The 20,828-nt window shown below is 46.4% G+C and overlaps 1 protein-coding gene across 6 annotated transcripts in view; it reads left to right on the forward strand.

Moving 5' to 3' along the window:
* Positions 1–20,828, forward strand: part of skap2 (src kinase associated phosphoprotein 2) — a 1,200,731-nt gene that overhangs the window by 1,031,108 nt on the left and 148,795 nt on the right. The gene's annotated exons all lie outside the window — the stretch shown is intronic.

Below are 20,828 nucleotides of genomic sequence, written 5' to 3' on the forward strand. Positions count from 1 at the left end.
GCAAATTGTGGAGTGGCCATTTTGAAATTCAATAAGCATATAGTTCCCGTTGGAACAGAGTAGTTTTCCTGTCATTGGTGTCACTGGATCAATTTGTTTGAGATTGAGCACAATTTACCTCCCGTACTCACTTTAACCCAGGAACCATTTAATTGTGCATATTTGAAAAAACTAGCTACCTCGAATGCGTTTACAACACTGTCAGCCAGAATTAATTTAGCTCCTTACCTCTGTACCTCTCACGTTTCATTTTTCACTACATAGTGAGTATCATTAAGCTGTTCGACAGGAAGATCATCACGGCCAATCCCAATGCCGACACAGCTGCACTTTCCCTCAGTGGTCACTGTATAGTGCAAAACAAAATACTGCAGTTGTTGGAAATCGAAATAAAAACAGAAAATGCTGGTTATACTCACCAGGCTGGGCAGCAACTGTGGAGAAAGAAACCGATTTATCATAGATGTTTCAGGTTCTAATGAAAGATCATTGACCTGAAATGTTAACTGTTTTTCTCTTTCTACTGATGCGGCCTGACCTGCTTTTTCAGCATTTTTTGTTTTTATATCCCTGTATATTGCTCAGGAATGGAAATTATTTTTTAAAAATATTTTATTCTCCTTTTTCACATTTTCATCCAAATTTACACCCCCCTCCCCCCCCAACAAACAATCAACAGTAACAAATACGATGTCAAACCCCTGGGCAACAATCCCCTCCTCTCTCCAACCCCCAAACAACCCCCAACATTTTAAATATAAACATCAAAGAAAAGGAATCGGGAATCCATCATCAACCCATACATAGTCATCGACAAGATACACAGTCCCCTTCTCCGTTACCCCTGTCATCAGCACCTCCTCCAACAGCGTGAAGGCCAACGCCACCTGAAAGCTCTGTATCTCCTTGCCGAAATCCCGGATCTGCATATACCTAAACATTTCCCCCTGCCTCAACCCATATTTCGCCTCCAGCTCCTTCAGTCCAGCAAACCGGCCCCCCAGAAACAAATCCTTCCGTGCGCTGACTTCCTTCTCCTCCCATGTCCGAAAACTCCCATCCCACTTTCCTGGCTCAAATCTGTGATTCCCCCGAATCGGCATTTCCCTTGACCCCGCACCCTGCCTGAAGTGCTGGCGCAACATCTGCCTCTGCGCCCAGTAGATCCTTATTCTTCTTGAGCAACCGGGAGATCGATGCCTGCCTCAAAGTCTGTGGCACACCCTCTTCCCTACTGCCTTCTCAAACATCCCCACCATTAGCAGTGCCAACTTATCTTTAAATTTCTTGTAATACTCCACCGGGAACCCATCTGGCCCTGCTACCTTCTCCGACTGCGTCCTCCTAATCGCATCTTTTATCTCCTGCTCCGCTATTGCCTGATCCAATATGTCCCTATGGCCCCCCCCCCCACCTACCTTGGGTAGGGAATGGAAATTCTGATTTATATTCCCTTTCTACTGGTTGATATCAAACAACTTGGCACAGTCAGACATACCGTAATCTTACTTGGAGCACTCTAGTTTTGTATTTGCACCAGGTAGTACCATAATCTATAATTAGGCCATTTTGTTATGTTCATTTTCTTCTTCGAGAAAAATACCTGTTTGAAGGCGAGGTCGCCCTTTACAGCTTAAAGTACTTCTCTCTATAACTTTTTTACATTTGAATCAAATTGTTTTTGAAATTTATCATTTAAAAATGGAGAAATACTTTTACAGGTGAGAAAAAGTATTACATTTCCTTCAGGCAGTCAGTGGGTCGGTCTGCTTCAAATGGCTCACAGTAGTGAGCAAGTTCCTTCCTGCTCTCGGATGATGATTTTGATAGGGTGGTACTGAGTAGTTTAATCTGTTTAGAGTGCTGAAATTGACAGGTAGAATTTAGAATGATACCAATCCTGTTCAATGAATTGAGAAGCAGGCTGAAGACATATTATTGCTAACTTTTGGTTGGCTCTTAATTTGTAATTTGCTTTGTTTGTTTAACCTTTGCTCTAGAGTCGGCAGGTATCTTTATGATACCGCCACGAGGTTCAAGTTCAAGGAATGATCAATAACTCAACACACCAGTTAGTAAGATTCAAATCAAAACACATTTATTATACACAGTAAATCACTACTCATGCATAAACTCTACTTTCTAGACTATTCCTATCACTAAAAGGCCTATACTTAGCTTCAGAATTGGCCCACCAGGTCAGGGGAACAAATGGCCTTTTGTTCAGGTCCTGAGTCTGCAGGATTCAAAAGCTGGTATGGACTGGTAGCTAGGAGCGCCTATCTCGTAGCAAGCGTTGACTGGAGACTTACTTGGTTGATGTGGCCGCTTGGGCAGTTCACTCTCAGGGGTTGATTTGCGTTGTTGAGTGACCCTGTCAAGAAGGACAATGTGAACTTGGGGGCTTTACTTTATTGTCCACAGGGGCTTCCTGCCCTTCGGGGCGGACCCCGTACCTGGTTCCAAGTGATTGGACTGCGTTCCGATCACTTGGATCGATTTCTCCAATACTGGAGTTGTTCTCTGATCGCTGGGCGGTCCCTAAATGTCCGTTGGCCTTCCTTTTGTTTGGCTTCTGCTGGCGCCGAGGAGTCTGGCTTGGCATTATTCACCTTAGCTGTTGCAATTGTGCCTTGGAATTGCTCATTACTATGCAGATGGCTGCTGGTTTCAGTGCTGTCTGGTTTCTTACAGGTTTCAATACACATGATTTCTGTATTTGCTAGTCTTTGTCTGTGTTGGCTGAATTTCCCTTCAGCCTTTGCGGTTCTCCATTTTAAGTCGGGAAGTGGCCAACCCAGGTGGCTACACTATTTACCAGATAAATCATCTGAGCATTTTTCCAACAGGTGGAACTCAAATGTCTCTCGAGCAACCTCCTTTTTCGAAAGGAAAAATAAGCATTTTTGCTTATTTTTAAACATTTTTATATTCCTGGACTATTCTATTTTTAAAGTAAATATTTGACCTAAAGGGATACTTCAAATAAATTATATTAGCTAATTAATCTCCAACTGAAAAATGACATTCAAACTTTGCAACGTATCCATTTTTTAATTTCCAAGTTGCCTGTGTCGTTTATGTGAAGTATTCCATTTGCTGATGTCATGTTTTGAATAGATAACTGCGGTTAAACCTGAACCTGGCAGTTTAACATTTCATTGATGCAGAAGAATAACATTCGTCTGATATAGGAGTGGCACAGCTGTTAGCACTGCTGCCTCACAATGCCAAGGGCCCGGGTTTGATTCCTACCTTAGATGACTGTCTGTGTGGACATTCTCAACATTCTCCCTGTGTGGACATTCTCAACATTCTCCCTGTGTCTGCGAGGGTTTCCTCCATGTGCTCCGATTTCCTCCCACAGTCCAAAGATGTGCAGCTTAAATGGATTGGCAGAATGTGCAAACTCCACAGTCACCCAAGTCGGAATCGAACCCCGATCCTTGGCGCTTTGAGGCAGCAGTGCTAACCACTGTACCACCATGTTGTTGTTAATATGTATATTGGGGGTTTTATACAACTGTGACATTTGGTTCAGATATTTTTCTTCAGAATTTAGCAACTGAACCTTTAGAGGTCTCCATCCTACCAAAGGCAGTACTTTTGAAAGTTAATTACATTTATGGAGGTGGCCAGTTTTAGCAATCTAATTACTTTGAAGCTTAATAGTTTCTAGAGTCCAACTGCAAACCTGTGTGCATCTCATTTCCCAAAAAATGTAAGCAGCACAGAGCCTCCATACATAGTTAGTATGCTAAATTATCTTAAAAGTAATTATCCTTCTTCCAATCATCACTTTCTACAGCTTTTCCTATGGGAAGACAGGGAACGAGTAAGGGTTTTCTTTTCCCATTTTTAAGTACTTGTGTGGCAGCAGCAAAGCTCATAAGTATTGATTAGTGTATGTGGGGGCCACTTGAGAAGGATTTATAAAATAAGCCAATTTAGTTCTGCCTGAATTACTTTATAATGACTCAATTATCTTTATTTCTGTGCAAAAGAGATTTAGGTGAATAAATTAGCAGATCATCATTGGGGAAGTGTCACCACGAAAGGACAGTTTATAGATGTAACACACAGTTGCTGTCACACCTTTAAGATTGTAATATAGACATCTGTGTATACTTTGTGGTTTAGTGAAACAGACTTCTGTCATTCAGCGGCTGACATGGGCCCTAGAGTTACCCTGGGGACCAGCAATGTAGATGTCTCTGAAAAGGTCAACTTGACACAGGCTCTGATGATCGACCCACTGCTCTGTCTGCTTTGATAAAAATCAGATAAACTTAAGACTGCTAATTGATCTGCAGCCCACTTAAATGTTGGCCATGCATATCTTCATTGCATATGATTAGTGTAAAAAGCAAATGAAGACTCATTGCTTAAAATGGTGACACAATAAAAATCAAAACAGGACATATCAAGAAAGGGAGTGTTTGAGCAATAATTTATATGCCTCGGTTTTGCATTGTGCCTGTGTAGTAATTATCAGTGTAATTCAAGACAGCCACATATGTTCAGTTGGATTATGAAAAGTGTGAACTTGCACAGGTGCATTTAATTTTCAGGAGGCTGAAAACAATGAATCATGAGCTAGAAAACACTGAATTTGATAAGTCAACTCTAAGACACAGAACGTGGGGTAGATCTGCTTCTTATCACAAATTTACACCTCCCCACAACCAAGTGTCAACTAAAGCAGGCTTCACAATTGTATCTTTAATGCAGTCTGGGTCACCTTCCTCATCATGTACACCAAATATATCATTGCCTTAGTGCTGCCAAACAAATAATGGGTAGACAGGCAGTATGTGCTCAGGAAGTTACTTTTCAGATCCTTTCCTATGTAGCATATGGAGAGGAAACAGAACCTAGTTTGAGGAGAACCCACAGAGGAAGTTAGAAGCAAGTTGCTGTTAGATTTTGGAATACACATCAGCTTCACGTAACGGAAGCGGTCAGTGGGTCATCTAATGACAGTATTTGAGGATAACCAGAAAATGTAGCCTGTGATTACTCATTTTAACTTGTTTAATAGTTTTTAAAAATCTTATCCAATCTTCCCCACTTGCTGTTTGATACCTGTGTAACATAAATATAGTTGTCCGCTCTGAAATTCTCAGAAATGTTGACATAGTACGTTATATAAACAATTGTGATGATGCTGCTGCTCAGTAATGACCTTTGCCCTTATCAAGCCAGTTAACTTGTAACCCTAGATGTTTGGTTGCCATGCAGATCAGAACACAGACAAGAGTATTTCTTTCTTGCTGAGTATCTCTTAATATGAACTTCTGACCTTGCGGAAGAATGTCCGATATTTTCAGCCTCACTTAGTTCTAGAGAGGGCATCAGTATTGGTGGAGATTAAGTAAAATATAAACCATGATAACTGGAGCAAAAATATTTTTTCATTAGTGCCCACTTGTTCCAAATTGCTGACATGTTAAATGTAAGCCATTTTGACCAAGGAAAGAGGTTTTTTTAAAGGATCATTCTTATTATCCATTGAGTCAGCTTTCCATTCAAATCAATAAAATTGGGAGATGTGGGAAAGAAAGTGTAAGTTAAAATACACAACTAGCTTACTTCAATGTATTTTTTGCACATCAGAGCATTTTTGTGACATTTTATGTTTTCTCCTGTTCCTCAGGTTTTTGGTCTGCTCATAACCCTGCAACAAACCTGATTGTATCTAACACCTACTTCCTTTTTACATCCCTTGCTTCCCACCCACCCCAACATCTTGGAAAAATTGTCGGTCATCTCTAACAGTGTAGTGTAGAAACTCACTATTCAATGGGGCCTGTAAGAGCAGTGAAGTGTTGGGTGCTCTGAGGTACAGACGAACCAACACGGTTGCGATTGGTACATCGCAGTTTTATTCCATTTAACTATTTATACATCAGACTTGGTACTCAGCACGTTGTGACGGTGTGAGTGTCTTGCTATGAGGTCCTGGCCCTGTGCTGTCTCCAGATGGACTGCCCAGGAAGTGTCGTGTTTCTTGTCTTATACTGTGTCTGCTCTTGTCTGTGATTGGCTGTCGTGTTATGTGTGCTAATTGGTCCGTTGGTCTGTCTATCATTATGTATGTGTTATGATGTATGTTTGAATATCATGACATCCCCCTTTTTTACAAGTTTATGTGCCTACGTGGTTATAAATATAAATGTGTCCTGAGTGCAGCTAAAGGTGTGTGTGTGTGCGTAATATTTACATCATGTACATGGGGCTTAACTATATACAAGGGGCGATGTCAGGTGTGACATGCTAACGAGGTTGTACCATAACAAAAGAAGAACAACGTTGAAATTTGGAACGATCAAACGAGGCCTGTAACGATAAAACAGTGACATGTTATAAAACAGTGGTTGCAAAAGTTTGACGTGTGAACAGTCTCCTAAGTCCAGTCCAGTAGGTGGGCGACGAATTCGGGTTGACCGCCTCAAGGGTAGGTCGAGAACCACCGTCTGAGGTGCGAGCCTGGCCACGGGCGGCGACAGAAGGGGCAGCTCCACGAAGTCGCTATCAGGAACCAGTGGAGGACACGGCGTCTGTGTAGGGTCCCGTTGCGAGCGTGGAAGTAAGCGAAGGGCTCGGCGATTGCGCCTACGCACGGATCCATCCGCCATCCGGCATGCGTACCAGGAACGAGCGGGGAGCCATGCGTCGGAGAACTTTGGCAGGTGCTGACCAGCCACCGTCTGGTAGGTGGATGCGGACGTTGTCTCCAGGGGCCAGGGAGGGAAGATCAGTTGCCCGTATGTCGTACAACCTCTTCTGGCGACCGCGCTGCAGTTACATCCTATGCAGTACCGGAGCATGGTCTATTGTTGGTGCCAGGATGGAAGGCACAGTGGTTCTGAGGGCGCGACCCATCAGCAGCTGTGCTGGTGAGAGGCCAGTGGCTAGTGGGGCCGAGCGATAGGCCAGCAGGGCGAGGTAGAAGTCCGACCCGGCAGCAGCAGCCTTGCAGAGGAGCTGCTTGGCAATGTGAACGCCCTTCTCCGCCTTTCCATTGGACTGGGGATGCAGAGGGCTGGACGTCACGTGTGTGAAGCCATACAAAGCAGCAAAGGACGACCATTCATGGCTGGCAAAACAGGGCCCATTGTCCGACATGACAGTCATCGGAATGCCGTGGCGAGCAAAGGAGTCTTTGCAGGCCCTGATGACAGCAGACGATGTCAAATCGTGCAGGCGTATGACTTCTGGGTAGTTTGAGAAGTAGTCAACTATGACGACATAGTCCATGCCGAGCGCGTGAAATAGGTCGACACCCACCTTCACCCAGGGGGACGTCACCAGCTCATGGGGCAGAAGCGTCTCAGGAGGTTGCGCCAGCTGAAACCTTTGGCAGGTTGTACAGTTGAGCACCATGTTGGCAATATCGTCACTGATGCCCGGCCAGTATACCGCCCCTCGAGCCCTCCGTCTGCACTTCTCGACCCCCAAGTGGCCTTCGTGTAGTTGGTCGAGAACCAGCTGGCGCATGCTGTGCGGAATCACAATCCGGTCTAGCTTCAGAAGGACACCATCAATGATGGCTAGGTCGTCTCGTACATTGTAGAACTGCGGGCACTGCCCTTTGAGCCATCCTCCCGTCATGTGGCGCATCACTCGCTGCAGAAGGGGGTCGGCCGCAGTCTCTCGGCGGATACGGGCCAGACTGGAGTCGTCAGCCGGCAGAGTTGCCGCTGTAAAAGCCACCTGTGCCTCGACCTGACATACGAACCCCTCCGCATCTGGCGGCGTGCTCACTGCTCTGGATAGGCAGCACGGTAGCATTGTGGATAGCATAATTGCTTCACAGCTCCAGGGTCCCAGGTTCGATTCCTGCTTGAGTCACTGTCTGTGCGGAGTCTGCACATCCTCCCCGTGTGTGCGTGGGTTTCCTCCGGGTGCTCCGGTTTCCTCCCAGTCCAAAGATGTGCAGGTCAGGTGGATTGGCCATGATAAATTGCCCTTAGTGTCCAAAATTGCACTTAGTGTTGGGTGGGGTTACTGGGGTATGGGGACAGGGTGGAGGTGTTGACCTTGGGTAGGGTGCTCTTTCCAGGAGCCGGTGCAGACTCGATGGGCCGAATGGCCTCCTTCTGCACTGTAAATTCTATGATAATCTATGATAGGGCATCCGCCACGATGAGGTCCTTCCCTGGAGTGTAGACCAGTTGGAAGTCTTACCTCCTGAGTTTAAGTAGGATGCGCTGGAGGCGAGGGGTCATCTCGTTCAGGTCCTTGTTTATTATGCTGACCACGGGGCGGTGGTCAGTTTCGACCGTGAACCGTGGAAGACCATAGACGTAATCGTGAAACTTGTCTAAACCGGTTAGCAAGCCCAGGCATTCTTTTTCGATTTGCGCGTAGCGCTGCTCTGTGGGGGTCATGGCCCGCGATGCATAGGCCACTGGGGCCCATGATGCCGTGTCATCCCTCTGCAGGAGCACTGCTCCAATGCCGGATTGGCTGGCATCAGTTGAGATTTTGGTGGCACGAGACGTGTCAAAAAACGCCAACACTGGTGCCGTAGTGAGTTTGCGTTTGAGCTCCTCCCATTCCAGCTGGTGTGTGTGTTGCCACTGGAACTCTGTGGATTTTCTGACGAGGTGGCGCAGAGTCGTCGTGTGGGAGGCAAGGTTGGGAATGAACTTCCCCAGGAAGTTGACCATGCCAAGGAAGCATAGGACAGCCTTCTTGTCGGCTGGCTGCGGCATGGCTGTGATGGCGCTCACCTTGTCTGCATCCGGACGGACTCCTGACTGGGAGATATGGTCCCCCAGGAACTTCAACTCGGTCTGGCCAAAGGAGCACTTGGCTCGGTTGAGGCGCAGGCCGTTTTACCATATGCGGGCAAAAACGCGTTGGAGACGATATATGTGCTCCTGCGGTGTGGTGGACCAGATGATGACAGCGTCCACATATACGCGCACCCCTTCGATGCCTTCCATCATCTGCTCCATGATTCTATGGAAGACCTTGGATGCCGAGATGATACCAAATGGCATCCGGTTGTAGCAGAATCTGCGAAAGGGGCGTTGAAGGTACATAGCTTTCAGCTGGACGGGTCCAGTTGGATCTGCCAAAATCCTTTAGAAGCATCCAGTTTCGTGAATATCTTTGCCTGGGCCATTTCACTGGTGATCTCCTCCCGTTTGGGTATGGGATAATGTTCCCTCATAATATTATTATTGAGGTCTTTGGGGTCAATACAGATGCGGAGCTCGCCAGAGGACTTCTTGACATACACCATGGAGCTGACCCATGGCGTGATCTCCGTGACCCTGGATAGGACCCCTTGGTCCTGGAGATCCTGCAGCTGCTGCTTGAGGCGGTCTTTAAGTGGCGCAGGAACCCTGTGAGGTGCGTGAACGACCGGGATGGCGTCCGGTTTGAGGCGAATTCGGTAGGTGTATGGCAGTGTTCCCATGCCTTCGAATGCCTCCTGGTTGTGGGCGAGGAGCGATTGGAGCTGTGCGTAGAACTCTGCATCCGGGAAGTCAGACGTGACTTCTGGAGAGAGAGAGAGAATTCATTGCACAAGGTGGAGAGCCTTGCATGCCTGTGCGCCCAGCAGGGAGTCCTTCGATGAGCCAACTATCTCGAACGAGAGTGTGGCCGTGTGTGTTTTGTGTGCCACCTGGAGCTGGCAGGATCCCATGGTCGGGATAACGTTCCCGTTGTAGTCGACCATCTTGCACCGGGATGGCTGGATTGGTGGTCTGACCTTCATGGCGTAGAAGGCTGACCATGCTGTGAGATTGGTGGAGGCGCCAGTGTCCAGGCATAAAGTGATCGGCAATCGGTTGACCGTTAGGGTGGCAATCCATTCATCGCCCGGATTGATGGTGTTGACCCGGTTCGCATCAATGACCGCAACCCGGAAGGCGTCTTGGTCATCTGTGTTGTCGGTTTGGATGTTGTGATGTGGAGGCTGAATGGTCCGCACGTTCCTGCGAGGTTGTCGGAGATGTGGAAGATCAACAGGTTGAGCCGCTCGACAGTAGGCAGCGTAGTGGCCCATCTTGCCACAGCGTAGGCATTGTCGGGTTTTGGCAGGACATTGCCCTTTTAAATGTGCAGCTCCACAGTTGCCGCACGTCATGGCGTTCGTTATGCCACTGCGCATGCGCAGTTCGGTCTCACGTCGGGCGCGCCTGCGCAGCACGTCCCTCAGTGTTGCCGTAGGTTTTGGCGCGCACAAACGCGGGAGGCCTTAAAAAGCGCGCGAAACGGCCGCCCTTGTCGGGGCCGGGAGAAACACGATTGCCTGGACGCGTTAGGCCTCGTGGGCGGCCTGGCTTGCCGATTCGATCGCGTGGGACCCCCTCCGCGCCGATTCAGTCGCCTGAAATTGGGCATAGCGGCTGGTCGCATTCTCATGCAGGACACAGGCTTCAACTGCAGATGCTAAGGTCAGGCCTTTAATTTTTAGAAGCTGCTGGCGTAGGCCACTGGAGGCATCGCCAAAAACGACCTGGTCCCGGATCATGGACTCTGAGGTGGTGTCGTAACCGCAGGACTGCGCGAGTATGCGGAGGTGCGTCAGGAAGGACTGAAAGAGCTCATCGTTACCTTGCAGGCGCTGCTGAAAGACATACCTCTCAAAGCTTTTGTTGACCTCAACGTTGAAGTGCTTGTCGAGCTTGAGGAGGACCGTGTCATACTTAGCTTTGTTCTCACCTTCCGCGAATACCAAGGAGTTGTATACATCGATGGCGTGCTGACCTGCGGTAGTGAGGAGAATGGCAATCTTTGTTTCATCCGAGGCGCCCTGTTTTTCATTGGCTTGCATGAAGAGTTCGAAGTGCTGCTTGAAGAGCTTCCAATTCGTGCCCAGGTTCCCAGCGACTTGCAACGGCTGTAGTTTGTTGCGGGTGTCCATGGCTCAGGATGGCAGATTTGCCGGTAGGTATCGATTCACTCCTGGTATCATGAAGTGTTGGGTGCTCTGAGGTACAGACGAACCAACACGGTTGCGATTGGTACATCGCAGTTTTATTCCATTTAACTATTTATACATCAGACTTGGTACTCAGCACGTTGTGACGGTGTGAGTGTCTTGCTATGAGGTCCTGGCCCTGTGCTGTCTCCAGATGGACTGCCCAGGAAGTGTCGTGTTTCCTGTCTTCTACTGTGTCTGCTCTTGTCTGTGATTGGCTGTCGTGTTATGTGTGCTAATTGGTCCGTTGGTCTGTCTATCATTATGTATGTGTTATGATGTATGTTTGAATATCATGACAAGCAGGAAATGTGACAGGCAGGGAGGTTTAGGCAGGAGCCAAAATCTCGTGTTCCTCCCATTGAGTTGAGTTTATGAGATAAAGGAGATGCATTTCAGTTTCAGAGCTTGTTGGCGGGATCTATTTACCATTCTTTTTCATCAAGTTGATCATCCCTAAGGAAAGGTTGAGGTCCAGGGAAAACGAAGCAGGTGAAGGATCATGGAGGGAGTCTCCAGGATGATGGCATGAAGATCAAGGGTGAGGGTGGGTGGGTTGAGGGTGAGAAATGGAAAATCGAGGATCAATGGCTGTGTGTCAAGGGTGATGGTCGGATGTTCCTGGACGATTGGCTGAAGGAGCAGAGCAATGGAAGGACCAAAGGAGACATGAGGAAACTCAAGGCGACAAAGGGAGAGTGGAGATGGATAGGCTCCTGCTGCAGGATTACAGTGTTAGTGTCCATCGACATGGCTGCTCAGAAACTACTATCTTGCAGGAGATCAGATGCTGCCAGGAAACTTCTATGTTGCAGGAGATCAAGTTAGGTAATTAGGTAACTATTTAGAACTGATTCCCTAGCCAGTAAAGGCTGACTCAGCTCACTGGAATCTGAACTAGTATAAATGCAGAAGATTTAGCAGATGCATGAAGATGGCAGCTGGAGACTAAATGCAGTGCGAGACTGAGTGCTTAAATCAGGGATTTTGTGCAATGAGGGAGGAGTTGTTCTAGCCTCTTATAAAATAGAGAGAGACTGGAGACCGCAAGACTGGAGGCATTACATAGGTAGGTATTTGCTGAATTTTGCCTTTTTGTCCCCCCCTTTAAACTGGGGCAGTAGTTTAAACGGGTACTGGGGAGATATCAGTATTACATCAAATTTATAGTGTAACTAGTTAAATTCCAGTATATAACTATGGATAATCAATAAGTGATATTCTAAACTTGAAACTTATCTAGTTAAATACAAACAAAATGGCAGGACAAGTGATGTGTTGCAGCTGTAGCATGTGGAACATGGTGGATGCATATTCGATCAACGTGGGCAGCACGGTAGCACAAGTGGCTAGCACTGTGGCTTCACAGCGTCAGGGTCCCAGGTTCGATTCCCCCCTGTGTCACTGTCTGTGCGAAGTCTGCAGGTTCTCCCCGCATCTGCGTGGGTTTCCTCCGGGTGCTCCGGTTTCCTCCCACAGTCCAAAGACGTGCCGGTTAGGTGGATTGGCCATGCTAAATTGCCCTTAGTGATCAAAAAGGTTGGGAGGGGTTATTGGGTTTCGGGGATAGGGTGGAAGTGAGGGCTTAAGTGGGTCGGTGCAGCCCTGATGGGCCGAATGGCACTGTATGTTCTTTGTTCTATGTTTTTAAAGTAACCACATCGACAGTTTCTGCAGCTCTAGGAACTTCGGCTCCAATTCGACGAGCTGGAGTCTGTACTTCGGACATTGTGACGCCTCATTGGAGGGAGAAAGTTACTTGGACACTTATTTGCAGGAGGCAGTCACACCCATTAGGTGAAGTACTTTAGAATTTGGCCTGTGATCAGGAACAAAAGGGTGTAACTGTAAGAGAGGCAGGCATGGAGATCCAAAATGTAGCAATGGAGGATTCTCACCCTTTGCAATTATCCAGCATTGTTCAATTATCTTGCAACTTGTGTGGATGAGAGCAGGAATTGCAGGGAGGATGAGCAAACTGACCACAACATCATGATGAAGGGGACCATACAAATGTCGGGGTTGGGGGGGTCATGAGCATAAAGGAATATAATTATAATCGAGAAAGGTAGAATTAGGGGAGTAGGCATAGTTCGCTGCAGCTGAGAGCTGAGTCCTGAAGGCGGTGTTCCTGGCTGGTTAAGGATATCTCCTCAGGGCTGGAGAAGAACTTTTTGAGTGGAAGGAAAAGGATCCAGTTGTCACGGTCCACATGAATACCAACAACATAGGTAGAACTGAGAAAGCGGTTTTGCTGAGGGCGGGCTAGAAACTAAATTAAAAAGCAGAACAACAAAAGTTGTAATCACTGGATTACTACCTGAGCCACGAGCAAATTGATTTAGGGTGAATCCTTACCCAGTCTGGCCTATATGTGAATCCAGACCCACAGCATTGTGGATGACTCTTAACTGTTCTCTGAAATAGCCTGGCAAGCCGCTCAATTTAAAGGGACAAAAATGAGGGAAACTAATGGGGCTGAAGGCCGCTACATTTCCTTGGCCTAATGGGCTGTATCCTCGGATATTAAAGGAAGTAGGCATAGAGATATTGGATGCACTGGGAGTAATCTTCCAAGAATCCTTAAATTCTGGAAAAGTTCCAGAGGACAAAAAGGGAGGGAGACAAAAAACATAGGCCAGTTAGCTTAACATCTGTCATTGGGAAAATATATTATAAAGGATGTAATAGCAGAACATTTAGAAATGCATAATATAATCAAGCAGAGTCAGCAAGGCTTCATGAAGGGGAAATCATACCTGACAAATTTATTAGAATTCTTTGAGGTGGTAATGAGCAGGCGAAATAAAGGGGAACCGGCAGATGTAATACACTTGGATTTCCAAAAAGGGTTTTTAAGGTAGGACACCAAAGGCTACTTAATAAGATAAGAGCCCATGGTATTGAGGGTAGTATATTAGCATGGATAGTGGTAACTAATAGAAGACATAGTTGGGATAAGAGGGGCATTTTCAAGATGGCAATCTGTAACTAGTGGAGTGCCACAGAGATCAGTGCTGGGGCCACAGTTATTTATAATATATGTTAATGACATTTACGAGGGAAGTGAATGTACTATTGCCAAATTTGTGGATGACACAAAGATAGGCAGGGAGGCAAGTGGTGAGGGTGACACAAAGAGTCTACGGAGGGATATGAACAGGTTAAGCGAGTGGGCAAAAACTTGGAAGATGGAATATAATGTAGGAAAATGTGAAGTTATGCACTTTGGTAGGAAGAATAAAGGAGCTGAATATTATTTAAAAGGAGAAAGACTGCAGCTGCAAAGGATTGGGGTGCTAATACATAAATCGCATAAAGCTAGCATGAAAGTTCAGCAGGTAATAGGGAAAGCAAATGGAATGTTGGCCTTTATTTCAAAGGGAATGGGTATAAAAATAGGGAAGTCTTGCTGAAATTATACAAGATGCTAGTTAGACCACACTTGGAATACTATGAACGGTTTTGGTACCTTTATCTAAGGAAAGATATACTGGCATTGAAGGCAGTCCAGAGAAGGTTCACTAGGTTGAACCCAAGTATGGAGGGATTTTCTTATGAGGACATGTTGAGTAGGTTGGAATTGTACTCATTGGAGTTCGAATGAGAGGGGACCTTATTGAGCCATATAGGATTCTCAGGGGACATGACATTGCGGCACGGTGGCACAGTGGTTAGCACTTAGCTTGCTCTCATTGGGCCATGGCCTCCCATGTATCCCTGAGAAGAAGGGGCAACTGGAGGGAAGTTCTCTTTTGCCTATCCACTGCTAAACTGAGCCCATGACCAGAGCAACGAAATGCAGGTCCTCGCACATATAGGCCATATAATAGACCTGGCTCTCCATGGCAGTCACCAGCCTCTCCATGGAATCCATGTTCTCCTATGCTGTAGCATGGGCAGAGGTCAAGGCAAGGATGGATTCTTCCACCAGTTGGCTAGGTTCTGCATAGGCTATGATACCTCTGCCAGATGTTCTCCTATCTGCTTCTATCTTCAGTTAGCTTATTGAAACCTAAACCAGAGGCTTGTCATCAGCCTGATCCTCAGTAATTCTCCCACTATTGGGGAACTCAGCAGACAAGGCCTCCCTCAGCTGCTAGATCACTAGAATGTGCCCCCACTTGTTCTCATGAACCCTCTCATAAGTACAACAGCAGTGATGAGGGAGCGGCAAATGATGCTGCATTCTCTACTTGATCTTCATCAGAGGTGGAATTGCTGGTTGAGACTATTGCCTTTGGCCTTCTTAGTCTGTGGCAGAGACCTGCAGTGCAGAAGAACAAGCAAGACTTTCAGGAGCAACTCCGGATATCATGAAACCACAGTTCCACATGTGTCTCGATGATGCTGATGTCTCAACACCTACATGCAGGCATTCTCACTCCAGCTTTCTCCGAGGCCTTCTGCTCCAAAGATATAATGACTCCCAACTCAGCCACCCTTCCTCTTTTGGGCCTCACTTCTTTACTATATATTTCCTTACCCTGCATTCCAAATTAGATAGTTATGAACATATAAAGAGACACCTAATCTCTTATCCCCATGTATTCCCATGCCACATTCTAACTGGCACTCCATCGCTTTATCATGTACAACTGTCACGAGGTCTCCTCTGTCATGTGATACTGATGATGTGCACATATTTCCCAACCTGGCCTCTTTTGCCTTGAAATCCATTTCTCCAAAATTCCTTGGCTTGAGTCATCCTGAATGGCCTTTTGTTGCAACGCCACATTGCCAATCACCCTGGCTGATCATAGATGTCATTCATTCGTTTCCAGCCCTGGATCTAACAACTTAGGTGGACTCCACAGTTGCTCACCTTTGCAATCTCTGTCCAGGCTGCCTTAACCAAGTGGGAGGATCTCCTATTGTCATCCCCTGGGGAAGAGAGCGTTCCGCCTTTCCCGGAGATCCTGCAGAAATGCATCGCTGAACCATGGGGTCATTCTTTGTGATAAGACACCTTGTTGAATGAGGGGATGTGATGGGGGTCCAAAATGATGACGATGAAGATATAAAGTGGAAGTGATAGGGTCCAGAAACATAAATTGACAGATCAAAAGGGCCTGGGGGTCAACTGATGGCGATTGTCATGTAGGGATGGAGGCTGCGAGTTGACAAATAATGTTCAAGTTTAATCTGCATGTGGATACGTTTCCCTGCCTGCAGAGACTGGTTGCTTGCCGTTTTATAGCCCATCACGACTTGGGAATAATTGAGCTGATTGTGGGAGTGGACACTTGCTGCCTGCTCTCATGGCTTGATTGCACATGGGACACATGCCTGCTGCATGCACTTATACATTGCATTGTGATTGTGTGATGGCTCCTGATATGTGAGCAGAAGTGGCGCCCACTTCCACTCCAGCCATCTGGAGTCACACTTCTTACTTAAGTCCACCCAATGTGTGGTAAATCACAGTCATGAATTCCATTTATTATCATTCAAGAATGATGCTGCACCACCTTGCAAATGTAATCTTTACCCCACTAGAGTATAGTAATTTAACAGAACACGTTGTGTTCTACATTTTTTTGTATCAAACTTATCTCATCTGGGATGCAGACAGGTTACCCTTACCTACGCATCCAAGTTTTAAAAATTTTCCTCTAATTAGGCAGAGGGCAATTCATACAATCTGTCAAAAGCAAACCTATATCAAATATTAAATTTGAACCAATGTCCAAAATAGACAGGAGGCGACAAGGGAGTAAAAAAAAACCAGTTAAAATGTATTTTGTTTTTAGGAAAATAAATATATAAAAGATAGGTAGCAAATACTAACATTTTAATAAGGGGCATCAAAAATGAAAGGAGCATTAAAGATAACAATGAAAGCAGTGTTTTAATTTGAATTATGTTTGAAATGCTTGTTTTAAGTGTAGGATTAATGTTACAGTAATGGAGCTCGTCCTCCGATTTGAGTTGTCTTATTTGTGTAAGATTTGGGGCGGCATGGTGGCACAGTGGTTAGTACTGCTGCTTCACAGCTCCAGGGTCCCGGGTACAATTCCGGCCTTGGGTGACTGTGTGGAGTTTGCACATTCTCCCCGTGTCTGCGTAGGTTTCCTCCGGGTGCTCCAGCGTCCTCCCACAGTCCAAAGATGTGCAAGTTAGGTGGATTGGCCATGATATATTGTCCCTTAATGTCCAAAAGGTTAGGTGGGGTTACTGGGTAATGGGGATCGTGTGGAGGCATGGGCTTAAGTCAGGTGCTCGTTCCAAAGGCTGGTGCAGAACCGATGGGCCGAATGGCCTCCTTCTGCACTATGACTTCTATGATCTATGATTGTTTATTTATATATCATAGTACATGAACTATAAGCTTAAAAGCAAGTCACCCTAGGGAAATTAGAATTTTCTTGTATTTTAAAAGCATTTCTGAATGTCGTAAAGAAAATGTTAATTTTAGGTTATGTTTAAACCAAGAACAGTTTGTCATTTAAGTGTGCATGCATTTGTTTTAATGAATACCAAGTGATAAGTTAATCTGCACCAAAATTTCAGCTAGCCTTGTTAAATATTCAACAGTTCAGACACCATACTTTCATTAATATTTAGCGTACACAATATCAAATTGAACTGAGGCACAATTTGATATCCAGTAACATTTAGGTGATACAAATTTACAACGGCAAACCATTTGGAGCTGCAGCCATACTTGAGCCACTTCAGACTGCTTGTACCAGTCTGATTCAAATTTAACGGGCCGAGATTTTCAGTCCTCGTTCGTCGCTGGAATTTTCCTATGCTCCTGGAAGGTAATGGAGTTTTGGCTGGAACGCCAAATTTTCAGTCCTTGCTAGCAAACGGTCCTGCCATGGACGAGCCCAAAGAATCCATCGTATTAGTTGGTTGAGTTTATTTTTCAAATTAAATGAATAACTGGATATTTATAAGCTAATCAGGTATTTTGGGCAACTTAGTTTCCTTTGTGCAACTTTGTGCAACTAAGGGCAGCACGGTAGCATGGTGGTTAGCACAATTGCTTCACAGCTCCAGGGTCCCAGGTTCGATTCCACGCTTGGTTCACTGTCTGTGCAGAGTCTGCACGTTCTCCCCGTGTGTGCGTGGGTTTCGTCCGGGTGCTCCGGTTTCCTCCCACAGTCCAAAGATGTGAAGGTTAGGTGGATTGGTCATGCTAAATTGCCCTCAGTGTCCAAAATAGCCTTTAGTGTTGGGTCGGGTTACTGGGTTATGGGGATAGGGTGGAGGTGTGGGCGTGGGTGGGTGCTCTTTCAGAGGGCCGGTGCAGACTCGATGGGCCGAATGGCCTCCTCTGCACTGTAAATTCTATAATTCTATGATAACTTGATGTGCTAACCTCAGAACAAATCTAGATTTACAACTGTGATGTAAACAGGAGTGAAGATAACACATGTCCAGTACTGAGGTGCAGTAAGATGTAATTAAAGAGCTTTTGGTGGTGTTTATTACCAATTTGATTTTTAAAAAGCAAGAATATCTCCAAATCGAGCATTAAAAATTGTTTTAAAGGAAAATGTAAAAGAAGTTTGATTTAATGGAAAGTGTGGATTTCATGGAAAGGTTTTAAAACTGTCCATATTTTTTTTTTTTAAAAAGCCTTGACTAATAGGTTAGACATTGTGCCGTATCTTGGAAGTAGCGATGAGGAATATATTAAAATAAACTCTAATTATTATGTGTGAAAATCAGAAATATATTTTGCTTGAATGATTGAAGTGCTAATTGTTCTTAGTAATGAGAGGAAAAAAAACATTGAGGTCATGTGATATGAACTAACCACACTAATTTCTGAGATGTGCACAAATAACTTAATCTGTTTAAATGTATATCTCGGGCCTTTGTCATAATTAAGCAACCAACTTGACCTACTGTCTCGAGATATTATTGCCGGTTGTGAGCTAAACTGCAAAAGTTAATCAAACATAGCACCAGAATTAGTGTTTTTTTTTTAAAATAATATTTTTATTAAGGTTTTTTAACAACACAATTTTTTCCCCTTACAAATAATAACCCCCCCCCCCCCCCCACCGTAACAAGATAACGCAAATTCTCCCTGAGCAAGATATATACATGGCAAGATGGTATATTTACATAGCTTTATACACTGGCTCTCGCCCATTCATGCCAGTTTCCCCCACCCTCCATGTTATCCCCCGCTCATCCGTCCCCTCCAGCAATCTCTCGTTCCCCCCTCCCCTCCCCCCCCCCCCCCCCCCCAGGGTTGCTGCTGCTGCTGACCGACCTTCCTCTAACGCTCCGCGAGGTATTCTAGGAACGGTTGCCACCGCCTGTAGAACCTTTGCGCAGACCCTCTCAAAGCGAACTTAATTCTCTCCAATTTTATGAACCCCGCCATGTCGTTTATCCAGGCCTCCAGGCTAGGGGGCTTTGCCTCCTTCCACAATAGCAAGACCCTTCGCCAGGCTACTAGGGACGCAAAGGCCAGAATTCCGGCCTTTTTCGCCTCCTGTACTCCCGGCTCATCCACTACTCCAAATATTGCTAGCCCCCAGCTTGGCTTGACCCGGACTTTCACCACCTGAGATATTACTCCCGCCACTCCTCTCCAGAACCCCTCCAATGCCGGGCATGATCAAAACATATGGACATGGTTCGCCAGGCTCCCTGAACATCTTTCACATCTATCTTCTACTCCAAAGAATCTACTCAGCCTCGCCCTCGTCAAATGCGCTCTGTGAACCACCTTAAATTGTATCAGACTGAGCCTGGCACACGAGGAGGAGGTATTAACCCTGCCCAGGGCATCAGCCCATAGCCCTTCCTCAATCTCCTCCCCCAGCTCCTCCTCCCATTTACCTTTCAATTCTTCTACTAGTGCTTCCCCCTCTGCTTTCATCTCTTGGTATATTTCTGACACCTTGCCCTCCCCGACCCATACCCCCGAGATCACCCTATCTTGAACTTCTTGTGCCGGGAGCAACGGAAATTCCCTCACCTGTTGCCTTGCAAAAGCCCTCACCTGCATATATCTAAATGCGTATCCCGGGGGTAACTCAAATTTCTCCTCCAGTGCCCCTAGGCTCGCAAATGTCCCGTCAATGAACAGGTCCCCCATTCTTCTAATCCCCGCCCGATGCCAGCCTTGGAACCCCCCATCCATCTTCCCCGGGACAAACCGGTGGTTACCCCTGATCGGGGACCACACCGATGCTCCCATTGCACCCCTGTGCCTTCTCCACTGGCCCCAGATCCTTAGCGTTGCCGCCACCACCGGGCTTGTGGTGTGTTTTGTCGGCGAGAGCGGCAGCGGTGCCGTTACCAACGGTCCCAGGCTCGTTCCTTTACAGTACGCCATCTCCATCCTCTTCCATGCCGCCCCCTCTCCCTCCATGACCCACTTGCGGAACATCGCCACGTTTGTTGCCCAGTAGTAACTCTCTAGGTTTGGCAAAGCCAACCCTCCTCGGTCCCTGTTGCATTCCAAGAACCCTCTTCTAACCCGCGGTGTCTTATTTGCCCACACATACCCCATAATACTCCTACCTACTTTCTTGAAAAAGCCCTTGGTGATCACGATGGGGAGGCACTGAAACACGAACAAAAACCTCGGAAGGACCACCATTTTGACCGACTGCACCCTACCCACCAGCGAGAGCGGGAGCATGTCCCATCTTTTAAAATCCTCCTCCATTTGCTCCACCAACCTCGTCAAATTCAGTTTATGTAGGGCCCCCCAACATCTGGCCACCTGTATCCCCAGATACCGAAAACTCCTCTCCGCCCTCCTCAGCGGTAGGTCCCCTATCCCTCTTTCTTGGTCCCCTGCCTGTAATACAAAAAGCTCACTCTTCTCTACATTAAGCTTGTAGCCCGAGAACTCCCCAAACTCCTTCAGAGTCTGCATGACCTCCACCATCCCCTCTATTGA

This window comes from Scyliorhinus torazame, chromosome 6 (assembly GCF_047496885.1).
Source record: "Scyliorhinus torazame isolate Kashiwa2021f chromosome 6, sScyTor2.1, whole genome shotgun sequence".
Classification (NCBI taxonomy): domain Eukaryota; kingdom Metazoa; phylum Chordata; class Chondrichthyes; order Carcharhiniformes; family Scyliorhinidae; genus Scyliorhinus; species Scyliorhinus torazame.